This window comes from Protopterus annectens, chromosome 1.part0 (assembly GCF_019279795.1).
Source record: "Protopterus annectens isolate FY-2018-M chromosome 1.part0, PAN1.0, whole genome shotgun sequence".
NCBI lineage: Eukaryota > Metazoa > Chordata > Ceratodontiformes > Protopteridae > Protopterus > Protopterus annectens.
Genome location: NC_056725.1, coordinates 1774086560 through 1774100057, shown reverse-complemented (window position 1 = coordinate 1774100057; position 13498 = coordinate 1774086560). Strand labels below are relative to the sequence as shown.

General features: G+C 42.0%; 1 protein-coding gene across 7 annotated transcripts in view; it reads left to right on the top strand.

The window, feature by feature from the left end:
• Positions 1–13498, top strand: part of CEP43 (centrosomal protein 43) — a 2274574-nt gene that overhangs the window by 116124 nt on the left and 2144952 nt on the right. The window lies entirely within an intron of this gene.

The following is a 13498-nucleotide window of genomic DNA, read 5'->3' as shown; positions in this document are numbered from 1 at the left end:
ACTGTTGTATATGTGAAGAACTAACAACGCTAGAATCAAACAGATTGATTGTTTATCAGAATAGGATATATCTTATGGTATGGCTTACATACTAGACTCCTGTGACAAGATAGACATAAGTTTGGAAAGTTATTTCCACATAAAAAACAGTCTTTATGAATTGGTGTACATTTTATGTATGGATTATAGGCATTTATACATTTACAAACACAACTGTTATCTAATATCTGAACATCAAACATTTCAGATTTACATTTCATGTCTGGCACAGAAGGTTTAAACCATGTAAATTTATACATACAATATGTGGGCACTGTAAAGTTAACTGTCTATACTTGCATCCATGTTATTAATGTGAAGAAAGTACCGTAATTTATGCAGAAGACAAGCAGGCGATCAGGCTGAAGTCAATCTGGAAAAGGACTGAGTTTATCCACAGACAAATTGTAGGTGGTCCGACGCAGGACAGCTTCCACCGGGGTGCTCTGTATCCAACGAAGTAAGGAACTGTTTCTCTGTTAAAGCACTGGAACTGTCAGTCTGTTGAACTAATGTAGTAAGTAGTAGGGATCCCTCTGTAATATTAACAGCTGGTAACAGATGTATGGTCATAGTCACTGGCCGTGGCTCGCCACTAAAGAAATGTATCTCTTTCTTTTCTGAAGAAATGTCAAGCAGAGGTCTTTATTTCACCACTGAAGAAACTGCCCAAAAGTGACCAGACAAATTTCATACTACTGTATCTGTTATTGTTTATTTTGCAAACCTTGATATCCACAGACAGCTTAAGTACTATCTTGATGGGATGCGAGACCTTTCAGGAATTGTGATCAGTTATTCATTTCTTGTGAAAGTAAGAAAAAAGCATAACCTGGGTCAAAACAGACAGTTTCCAAATGGTTATCTCATGCTACTGATTTTACTTATACCAACTGGTGAAATGTCGCCACTGAAGAAAATGTAGCTGAAGAAAATGTCCAAAAGTAGACCAGACAAACTCCGTACTACTGTATCTGTTATTCTTTATTTGTCTCAGAACAAATTCTTGTCAAACAGTTAATTCTTTCAGAGCTATTTCAATTCTATTATAACATAGCTAGGCAGATGAGTAGACTAATGCACATAGTCTATATGTCACTACTAAGTGAAAACATACTGTCCAGTTTATATACTCTTTTCAACCAATGTTATTTTTAATGTCCTTGTGACTTGTTCTGCTGGTTTCTGTCTGTGTCATGAAAAAGTCCATGGTTATTTCATGCCCTTTTTTGGTCCTCGCTGCATCTGAAGACTTCACAAAAGTCTCTCCATGTCATCTTTGCGTCACTTCACCTGTCTGCATTTTATTTATATATTTCTGCATCTGAAAGCCAAGAAAGTCAACTTCCTTTTTTCTATAACAGGATGCCTATTACAGTAAAGCCCACATCTATATGTTATTAATATCTAAGCTGAACATGTACAAGAAATAATTGATTTTATGTAGTCATATCTCGCCTACATTCTTACCTATGGGTTCGGAGCCGAATATCTGCTCCGACTCTGCCTATTTTACTAGCTCAAAAGTCTCTGATTGGCTGGGCTAAGAGGGTATCTCATAGTACACTGCTTCGCATCCCCAGATCTCATTTGCCACTTGTAGAGCTCAGACGTGGTCTCGCTTGGCTGTGGCTAAGTACTTTCTTTTTACTTATTTCTTGAGAAATTGGTTGCTTTATACTCAAAAAGCTATTTTAATAGCTATTCTTGCTGCGGTAGTTGTGTTTGTGTGTTTACTGGTGTTTTTTGTGGTATCCCTAACTGTTCCCACGGGCTAGGCCCGTTTTAGTTAGAGGACCTAGTCCTCCCTTAGTTGAGTAGTTCGTCTGTTTCTTATTGTATATTATTTTTTGAGAACCGTTTAAGTTAGAGGTTCCCTCTCTGTGTCCTTGTTGCCAATTGTTTGTTGGTTAAGAGCTTCGCTCTTCTCTGTGGTACTGTCTGCTGTCGAAGTTGTGGGCTTCCCGCCCGTTTTGGTAGTTGTTAACTGTAGTAAACGCTGTGTGCTTTGCGCCTGTTGGAAGTTGTTAACTCTTCAGATATGTCTAAAGATCAGAAAGAACATAAGCCTTCTGTCTTTAAAAAGTGTTCAAAGTGCGGATATAAAATCTCCATCACAGATGGACACTCTCTCTGTGTCTACTGTCTTGGAGCCATCCATTTACAGGAGTCGTGTAGCTTTTGCCACGCCTTCAGTCCTAGGGTGCTCCAAGAGAGGGAAAAAAAATTGATTTTAAAGGGACTGCTTAAACCATCTTTTGAGGAGGCTATAGATTCGGCTCCCAGCTCTCCGTCTAAATCTAAGTCCTCCAAGTCCAAGAAAAGGTCTCCGGCTCCATCAGCATCTTCGGAGCCTCCAGAGAAGATTACTATATTGGATACTGCTTCCTCGGCTCCACTGTCCTCGGGGCCGCAGGAGGTATCTGTGTTAAGTGAATTGGCGTCTGCTCCAATCATTCTCGAACCTATTTGGAGCCGGTCGCCTAGTGTGAGGCATGGTTCACCAGATAAAAGATCTCTGTCTCCATCCATCTCCTCCAAATGCTCCAGGCTTTCTGATTCGGATGTGGATAGGGTGGTGCAGAGGCTCCTGCAGTCGCCGGTGTTGGCTAAATTGTTTTCGGCTCTGACCCAGTCGGCTCCGGAGCCTATTCCTATGGTTGTTTCATTGGTTCCTCCTCCAAGCACTTCCTTGTTGTCGGAGCCGGCATGTTCTGCTCCAAGTGATGCTCCTGCACTGGCTCCAATAACCCCTTTGGGTTTACCGGTGCCGACCTCTGCTCCGACCATGTCAGTTCCGTCCACAGGGTTCGAGACTCTGGTCTCCTCAGTCGGGCCCGAAGTGGATGCCTCGGGACATCTTTCAGTTCCAAGTCTCCCATTTGGTGCATCGGCTCGGGAGACCCTGGTCCCGGTCATGGCCTTAGAGTCCGGTTGATCCTCAGACTCGGGGGCACCCGCCTTCGAGGCCATGAGGAACGAGCTGGCCAGGTCATCAGCTACTTCACTCGGGTTAGTCATTCCATCCCCTACCACTCCGGCGAGAGCTTCTGACACTCACCTATCCTTGGACAGTAGAGCACCAGGCCCTAAGGATACCCCCACGAGTGGTCCCCCACTTTCCGAAGGTCCCTCAGAGCCTGTGCCTGAGGGACCTCCCAGAAAGAAATTGTGCAAGAGGAAGCACATAGACTCCCAGGACGAGTCTCTCACTTACGATACTGACCTCGAGGAATCGGAAGGATCCCCCAAGTCTTCCTCTGATGATGTTTCCTTCTCCGATATCTTGGAGATACTGAAACAAAGAGGAGACTGGCCTTCCAAAACCCCTTCCGAGGAGGAGTCAGTATTCCTTAAGGCTTTTGGCGCTCAACCTTCCACCTCATGGGTGTCTCCACCCTTCGATGAGCTTCTTGACCTTATTTGTCGAAGGGTGTGGGAAAACCCTGATTCTGTGGAGCCAGTACCTAGGCGCCCCAACAAATTTCTCTCTGCCCGTCATGGAAAAGAATTTCTGACAAAGGGAGTCCCGGTAGATGCCATGGTGGTGGCGGCGGCCACCCAGAAGGAAGTTGCAGAGTCTTCCTCATCGGTCCATCCTTCTAACAAGGAGTCTAGGACTATGGACCGGTAGGGGAAGCGTACCTTGTCTTCAGCCACCTTCACCTTAAGGTCGCTGAATTATTTATCCCATTTCACTCGGCTCCAGAGAGATCTCCTTAAGGAGTTGGGAGATACTCTTGCGGGTAACATACCTGAAGTGGTGGCTCAGACAGTCAACGCACAGGTTTCTACTCTCAACTCCATCGCAAATTCGTCCATGCGATTCATTTCGTATGCGGCCGAAGGAGCGAGTAGGGCGGCCAGCTCAGGTGTAGCCCTGAGAAGGCAAGCCTGGCTGTGCCTGTGTCACTTTGCAGAGGCCTTCAAGTCTTCCTTCACTGATGCCCCTTTTGATGGTTCCTCCTTGTTTGGGACCAAAGTGAAAGACACCCTCACCAGGTGCGAGCAAGAGGGAAAGACCCTATCTGCCATAGGGGTCCGTTTTTCCCTCCCGTCTAGGCCTTATCCCAAGGCTCAGCGAGGGGGAAAGATGTGGTTCAAGAAATCACAAAAGTTTTTTTCCTGCCACACAAGGTGAAACCCCCTCCTGAGGCAGGGGATGGGGGAGTTATTCAGGGAGACGTCGCCCCAGAGGCAGAGGGGGCCCCCGCAATTCTGGGGACCGTGACTCCTTTCATGGCTCCCCATACTCTCTTTCCTGAGGATGTGCCTGACTGTGCTTATCCGGAACCAGTCGGGGGTCGAATTTCCTTGTATCCGGAAGCCTGGGACAACATCACCCAGGACCAATGGGTACTAAGGATAATTTCCGGAGGTTACACCATTCCATTCTCTTCAGTACCCCCTCCCATAAGAAAAATCCCGGACATTCCACCCAGTCAAAGGGATCAAGCAGCCTCAGAGATATCTCAGCTGCTAGAAAAAGGAGTCATCCAACCAGTCTCCTCAGACCTGTTCGGATTAGGGACTTACTCAAGATTCTTTTTGGTGCCGAAAAGAGCAGGGGACCTGAGACCCATACTAGATCTCAGTCAACTCAACAGTTATGTACACAAGTCCAAATTCCGTATGGTCACCCTACAATCTATTCTCCCATTGTTGGGAAAGGAAGTATGGATGTGCTCCATCGACCTGAAGGATGCTTCCTACCATATCAAAGTGGACAGGGCATCCAGGTGTCATCTACGCTTCTGGCTGGGAGACAGGCATTTCCAGTTTCGAGCCCTGCCCTTTGGACTCACCACAGCCCCTAGGGTGTTCTCCAAGTGTATGGCAGTGGTGACGGCCAAATTGAGACGTCAAGGATTCCAGGTGTTTCCGTACTTGGATGACTGGCTCCTCACCGCCCCCACCAGGCATCTACTAATTCAGACCAGGGACACTACCATCAGTCTATGTCAGCAATTGGGCATCACGATAAACTGGAAAAAATCTGCCTTGTTGCCCTTACCGCGTGTCACCTTTATAGGAGCAGAGCTGGACACCATTCAAATGCAAGTGTTTCTACCACAAGAAAGAATCACAGGGTTGCAACAACAAATTCTCACGCTGATGCCTCTGAGACATGCGAAGGCAAGACTGATTCTTCAACTCCTAGGGACCATGGCGGCTACTATCATGTTGGTCCCACTAGCGAGATTACGCATGAGACTTCTTCAATGGCTTCTCTTTGAACAATGGCCTCTCCAAAGACTTCCGCTATCTCATCCTATCCTAATGACAGACAGATGCAAGCAGGACCTCCGTTGGTGGCTGTGCACCAACAACTTGAACGGAGGAAAACCCTTTGTTCCACCCGTCCCTGTGGCCACAGTGACCACAGACGCCTCCCAGATAGAGTGTGGGGGGCATTATCTCGGCAGGATGGTCCAAGGCACGTGGCAGGAGCACGAGATACATTTGCACATAAACGTCCTGGAGATGTGAGCAGTGCTTCTTGAGTTGCAGGCACTTCAAAAAGTTCTCCCTCTAGGGACCATTGCGATACACTCAGACAACATGTCAGTAGTGTGGTATCTCAACAAGCAAGGAGGAACCCGATCTTACCCACTATGCAGGGAGGCCATGCACATGTGGCATTGGGCAATAGCTTCCCAACGGTTTCTGGTGGCAACGCACATCCCGGGTAAGACCAATGTGATAGCGGACAAGCTAAGCAGGGCGATTCTTATGCCCTACAAGTGGTCCCTGAATCGCCTGGTTGCAGAGCAAATCTTCAGCAGATGGGGTCAACCTTGCTGCGACCTTTTTGCCAGCCCTCTAAATGCGAAATGCAGCAACTACTTCTCGCTGATCCCCCCACTGGGGGAATCACCCAGGGACGATTGGCCCTCCGGTCTGCTTTATGCTTTTCCTCCGTTTCCCCTTCTCTCAAGGGTGATTCAGAAAGCGCAGTCCTTGGGAAGCAGGATGATTCTGATTGCCCCAAACTGGTTTCATCAAGTATGGTTCCCCTTCCGTCAACCCTACCTTGTGGATACTCCTTGGATTCTGGAACCCCTTCCAGACTTACTGATGCACATGTTGGGACAGTTCCACCCCTCTCTGAAGACCCTCCGGCTGACAGCCTGGCTACTCCACTTCCATCCTTAGTCAGATGTCATAATTTTTCGCCAGATGTAGTCCATATTTTGTCGTCCTCTCATAAACCATCCACTAGAAAAATCTACTTTAGCAAATGGAAAAGATTCTCTATCTGGGCTCATTCCAGAGGCATTGATCCCTACACGGCTCCAATTGATTCCGTTTTGGAATTTTTGTCTATATTGTCCTATCAGGGGTCCGCTCCAGCCACCATCAAAGTTCAGCTGGCTGCTATATCAAACTTCCATGTGGCCAATGAGCCTAGCCTTATTGCACACAGACTATGTAAAACACTTCTTAAAGGTACCCTATTGCTTCGTCCCCCAGTATCCCAACCTGTTATGCCCTGGGACCTCAATTTTGTTCTTCAAGCCCTCACTCTTCCAGCCTGCAGCTACCTGTGAATTAAAGTTTCTAACATGGAAAACAGAATTTTTAATAGCTATCACTTCAGCGAGGCGGGTCTCCGAAATCCAAGCCCTTTCCATCAAACCCCCATATTTGATCTTCCATAAAGATAGTTTCCCTTAGATCAAACCTGTCATTCCTTCCCAAAGTGGCTTCTCTGTCTAATATAAATCAGTCTATTGAGCTGCCAGTTTTCTTCCCCAATTTTTTCCAACAAGGCAGAATTCAGATTTCACCAATTAGATGTACATAGACAGCTGCGCTTCTATCTCTACCGGACAAAAGATATTCGGAAATCTGACCAACTCTTTGTCTCCTTTTCCGAAAACCGGCTTGGTTCTCCGGTATCCAAGGTCACACTTTCTAGATGGATAGCCAGCTGTATTTCCTTCATTTATCACACAGCAGGTAAAACTTTGCCCTTTCCACCTAAAGCCCACTCCACAAGAGCTGTCTCCACATCCACAGCCTATCAAGCTAGATTGTCGATGGATGATATATGTGCTGCGGCCACTTGGGCTTCTCCTCACACCTTTGTCTCTCACTACAAATTGGACATGGTTTCCAGGGGCCGATCTTCATTTGGCTCCACAGTTCTCAGGAGTATTTTCCTATGAGCCACACAGGTTGTAGGTGTTAGGGACGCTGTCCCAATGTTAAGAATGTAGGTGAGATAGGACTACATAACATCAAGAAGTTGTGTACTCACCATAACGTTCGATGTATGTAGTCCATCTCGCCTCACATTCTTACTTACCCTCCCGCATTCCCCCTGCCCGGAGGATTTAGAGGTTAGATTTTATCATGCAGAGTCCCTTTTGATTAATTTGTTTGAATAAATTGTTTGTATGGATGTGTGTTATGTATGCAGTAACTGGGTTGTTTGCAGCAAACTAGATCTGGGGATGCGAAGCAGTGTACTATGGGATACCCTCATAGCCCAGCCAATCAGAGATGTTTGAGTTAGTAAAATAGGCAGAGTCTGAGCCGATATTCGGCTCCGAACCCATGGATAAGAATGTGAGGCGAGATGGACTACATACATCGAACGTTATGGTGAGTACATAACTTCTTGTTTTTCCAAAGCAAGCCATATTATTTTGAAAACTGCTGTTGGCCTTGCACATTTCCTTTACTGTACACACAGTATAATTTTGGGGAAAAGCATTTTAATTTACGCAATAGCTATCACCAACCACAGCAAAACAATTCCAGGCAGGGTCAAGTGTCATACTGAAAGGGCCTTGGCTTCATCTATGGCTTTTTGGAAAGTATTAGATTCTAGAAGTAGAATATTCTAAAAGCAGCAACTTTATCTTCTGTGTGCACTTTTATTAAGCACTGTAAACTAGATTCCTTCTCCTGATCTAGCACATGCTTTGCTAGGGCTAGCCTCCAGAGGCTCCTGGAACTCATCATTCCTCCTGGTCCTCCCAGTCAGTCTAAGCTGTGGTAAGCTACCCATATAGCTAAGGCCACTGCAGCACTGATCCTCACGATGAGCATAGTAGAGCTGTATAAGTAAACTTACCATAATGGTAGATGGATGATTTATCATCGCTATAGTAGCCACTCTCTCCCTCCATCCCCTTTATTTTTCAACGCCTTTTTTGTCAGAGTGTGGCCCTTTATTTTCTTTTCTTAGTACTGCCTTGTCAGGGTTTCAGCCTCCTTCTCTTGGCCATGAAAGCTCTGAAGGGCTTGGTGCTGAAACCCGACTTTTTAGTCAGCTAATGCTGAGCTAATGGTTTGCTCGCATAAAAGATACCCTGAAAGCTTTAAAAGCTGGTCAACTTACATCTTTAGCAGCAAATAACCTTTATAGCTAAGACTACTGCCGAAATGATCAGACATTTACTTAAACAACTGTAGTGTCTTTGCCAAATACCCAATGGGTAAGTTAATGAGTATGCTCTTTGCAGATCATTAGCCAGCTGCCTTGCATTTTGGCATGAGAATCATAGAATGGCTTTTACCGCAACCCCTGAAACTCATTTATTCTAGAGTACTTTACTATTTTCATAGTCTTTTTCTGTAATGCCTCCATAGGTAATCAACTTGGTTTCTCTAAGCTTGTCTGCAAGGAGCTGTAAGCTTAGTATTTTTTCCAGGTCTAGGTATTTCAGAGGTTTTATCATTAGGATTATATTCCCCTAAGAGTGGCCACTAAGGAGGTGTAGTTGGAGATGCTGTCCTAGAGACTACTGGCAATGGTCCTCTTATAAATTAAATTTTTTAATAATGTTAGAGATGTAAGAAAAGGTTAATATTTGGTAACACATCCTTAAACCATCCCCAACCTTTGGTGTTATTGCCTATGCTTTCCCACTTGTGATCTGTCACTTCTTTTTTCAGTATCTGAACAGTGTTGGAAAATTCTGCAGTTGAAGCTACTCTGCAGAACAGAAATAGTCTGAATGGAAAATGCTATGCTTACACCATTATTTCTTGGTGAAATGGTGCAGTTATATAATTTGACAGTGATGCAAAGTAAACATTATAAAAGCTCGGGTGGTATAGTTTACAAATTAGATGTGTTATAACAATATGCATTTATAAATAGGGGACAGTATGGGTGAAGAGAAGATGAAATGACAATATATACTTGCACTTTCCCCCAGAAAAGATGCTTATCTTGTGTTCAGTTATGATGCATGTTTAAATACATTGGAATTCGGGATTTTGGTATACTACATGGTGTTTTCTTGCACAAGCATTTCAGTCTAAATCTGTTATGTGCACAAGTTTGTCAAATGAATGGAACTTTCATTCCCCTCTTCTGTTTATCAGTGGAGTGGCTGCTTCCAGTAGATACGGCCTGATTAGCAGCTGTAATTAAACACTGGATAATAGTCAGTAAGACAAATACATGCATAAATAACAAAGAAGTGCATAATCATTTTTAAAAAATTGTAGATGCAGAACTGAAAGTAGCATTATAATAGACATTTTAACTGATTCAGTCCAGTGGAGCACTGAAGGTTTGTACTCTAACTTTCAGTGATGCATCCTGAGCTTTTTGACAAAATCAGTGCGTGTCCTCACTTTTCAAACAAATGTTTGTTTTGCTTGAGCCGTAAGGGAAATGAAAGAATTGCAAATGGCAAATTGTTCAGCACAATTAAATCTTTACAGTGATGGTCTTAATCAGATTCTTTATCTTAAATTAGAGTTTGCAATTCATAATAAACAAGGTAAATATTCATTTTGTAATATTTTGTAAACCACTGATTATCTCAGTAATCACTCGGGCTAAACACATGCTATCGCAGCATTTTGTTTGTCCATATGTGAAGTTTGATATAAGGCTAAACAGTTCTGTCTATGTTATTTAGTTGGAGTGGTTTGAGATGTATGAAAATTGTGACAATTTAAGTATAGTACATAAAAAACAATAAATATCTCTTTAGCAATTTTAGATAGAGGTCAAGTATCAGTGCAGTTTTTTGCTTATCCATTTAAGTTTTAAGATGAAATCTTTCCATAGAGTCTGTGTAACATGGTTTTGGAATTATAAATGCACATATGAATGGGCTGTTAGACACTTAGAAGTGTCAATAGGCGGTAAGCTCTAAAACTTCTGGAGGCTTCACTAGGCTGTAATGAGGGTTGGAAGCATGCCTTGTTCTCATTAAATGTAGCATGAAACAGAGATGGACTCGCTAATATATTAAAAGAAAATCATACAAGCAAGATGTCTTGACTTCCATACAGTTTCTGAAACTGTCAAAGTCCACATTATCATGGAGTCTAGTAGTGGAACTGTGATTTAGGGGTTTACAACACACTCTATTTTTAGTCAGCAAAGTTCTGGTGATCCAGACCTACAAAGATTTAATTTTAACTGTTATATACTGTACACTGCATGAGCAAGTCAAGACACTTCATTATAGAAAGTAAGTAAATCTTTCCTTTAGGAGGAGTGCTTTCATTTTTTGAAGACCATACCAGCCCCATAACACTAACTGCAGGTTTATGTTAACATTACTGGGGCAACAAACAGATCTGGTCTTCTGCATTAATCATGTGTGTCATTTTACAAGACAATGATGCAGCCTACAAGGTCCTAGTTCCAAATCTTGTTTTTTTGCTCTGTGCTGTTGAGCTGTAAATCAGAATTACAGTGCAGTATTTTGTTATACAGTGTAGGCCAGATTTATGAAGGTTACACTTTGTATACACTTTCTGAATTCAGGAACAGCCCTACCACAATGCTTTTGCTTTCTATTCCTTCAGAAAGATTACACACTTTGCAGTAACTTTTATGAATCCAGCCTTCTGTTTGTTCTAAAGGGAAATCCCAGAGACTGATAAAATTAAGCATTTCTGCAGAAGACCATACAGATACTTTTTTAGTTCAGGAAGCACCCTGGATAAAAATGCATTCTATGTCCTACTGTCATGGCAATTTTTTCATCCTTAATTCATTGCCTTTCTGTCATAGCTGTGAGGTGGCATCTACTTAACTGTAATAGTTCTGAAACTTCTCATTCCAGAAGGCAACAGAACCCATACTGACTTGAACTCCTTTTTCTGACATTGGTGTTTTATACTTTGCTTGATTTGCAGCTTCAACTGTTCAGCATGCAAATAGTCTGCAAAATGATATTTTAATATTTTCAGTTATTTAAAGGGGGGTTACTTTGCGTTTATCTGATTCAGAGCTTTATTCCATTGTGCTTTTGTGTAGATACACATGATTATTTTGTTTATCAAATATCAGTAAGACGAACATTATATTATTTCACATAAACTAAAATACCACATCCAATAGCAGTATGCTGGTTAATGAGCAATATGGCATCAGTAATTAAAAAAAAATAACTCCTATTTGTGAAGTGAATCAGACAACACAAACTCACTTTAAATTGTGGAGTAAATAAATTATTTTAGTAAAAATCTGCTATAATTTATGTCGTAAATAATTGCATGCAAATATTTGCTTTCAATTTCCTGGAAATTACAAAATTGCTTCTGATAAGTTTCTGCTAGTAATAATGTTGTAATAGTGGTAGTTGTAATGCTTTAGCTGTGTCTGCGCTAGAGTGCATGGCTACAGTCTCTGTGCTGTCACATTGGTAACTGCATTTTCAGTTGTTTATATTGCTTTCAGTTTTCCTTTATGTAAAGTCTACTGAAAGCATTGTTATGAATGTGTATGTATACCAGAGTCCAGATTACCTTTGAAAAAAGTTTTGGCCAGTCCACCCATGCAGTTGCAGAAACAATTAGGTAATGCTATTTTCTCCTCTTTTATGGATTCATAATCCACATATGTGTCCAGTGTTAGTTTTGAGCATCTGTATGATCTTTGAGGCTTGACACCAAAAAGGTCATTGCTTTTAGTATTCTAGCAATATGGATATTTGTGTGCAGTTGCACTCATGAAGGTCCAGCTTTTAAGAGTTTGCCATTTGAATCAGTTTAGTGACTGCCAACATAATTTGTAATAAACATAGCCGTAAGATAGAGACTAAGCTGGGGGAAGGCTGATTTTGACATAATTGGAATTCACTTTAGGAAAACTTCATCAAAAGACAAATTGTTTGTTTAGAAAGCTAGTACATAACTATGTTGTGGTGAGCGGAGCATGTTGTTTATGCTCTGATATTTGGAAAAAGACAAACCAGTTAAGTGCCAGAGTGACGCACGACCCGACCTTATCAATTATTAAGCACCCCTTGCTTAAGTTGTTAAGATCCGTTCTTCTACTTGGCAGTAAAATCTGCCTGTACTGACTAAAATGACAGTGGCAGAGCAAAAGATTTTTTTCTGCACATTGTCTGTACCAATGGTGTCCCCAGCTTCCTCAAACATTCTTTGTTTCTAAGAATAGCAGGATGTGTTGGCATCCATTTTCTAAAAGATGCAATCATGAAACTCAAATGTATGCCATTATTTAGTGACTTCAAACCACGTTTTATGAGGAACAGAACAAAAATATGAAGCTGTAATCTGGATGTCCTGCAAAAATCTAAACATTTGAGAGCTATGGAGGTAAATGTAAACATAATGGCTGTATTACAAGACCTGTCTGACAGCATCCACCAAGTGTTTTATGGCTTTGAAAGCCAAGAAAACACTTGGTGAATCTTTCACCCGTAACTAGAAGTACATGGAGCAGATAAAACTCAATGCACTACAAAGAACAGATACAGCTCCATGCACTACAAAGAATTATGAGTGTTACTGTTCATAACCTTAAGTTATGTGTTCTTGACATAGATGCCAGCATTCACTAATTTTCCATGTGTTGTACACATAATAAACAAGTTGTGATTGGTGACCCGATCATAATCCTCTGCATAATACTTTCATTGTTTATTTTTTGCTGGTACAAGTTTGATTTACACATTGAATACTTTAAAAGTATTAGAAGGAATGTAACTGAGGTTGTACCAGGTGAAGCTGCAGAAAGAACCAAGGAAAACAGTCTGTAACAAACACCTCCAAAAGAGGAAAATAAAAGTATATCTAAACTGAAAAGAAGGGATCATACTTTTTGGGTACATTAGAAATGAAGTCATTAAGAAAGGGTACATTAGAAAGGAAAGAATGGCAAAGAGGAGAGAGAGTAAGGATTGCTAAAGTTATTAAGTATGCAAATGTAGAAACTTGGAAGGCTTTGTACTGTAGATTTGGAAACTTCATGATGTGCACAATGCTATATGAACTGCAGAAGGAGTATTTTTTTGTTGTGAATGAAGTATATATATATATCTTCTGATTAAATATTTTTCAGTATATATCAATATCTGCATTATGTTCAGCAACTTCTTTTGCAGTGACTGTTTCGCTTTAAAGATCTTTCCATTAAATCTTAGCCAATTGCTGCTTCTGTGAAGTCCTCCTGAGTTACTTCTGTTTGACGTGGAGGGGAAGTACTGAAGAATATTTAACTCTT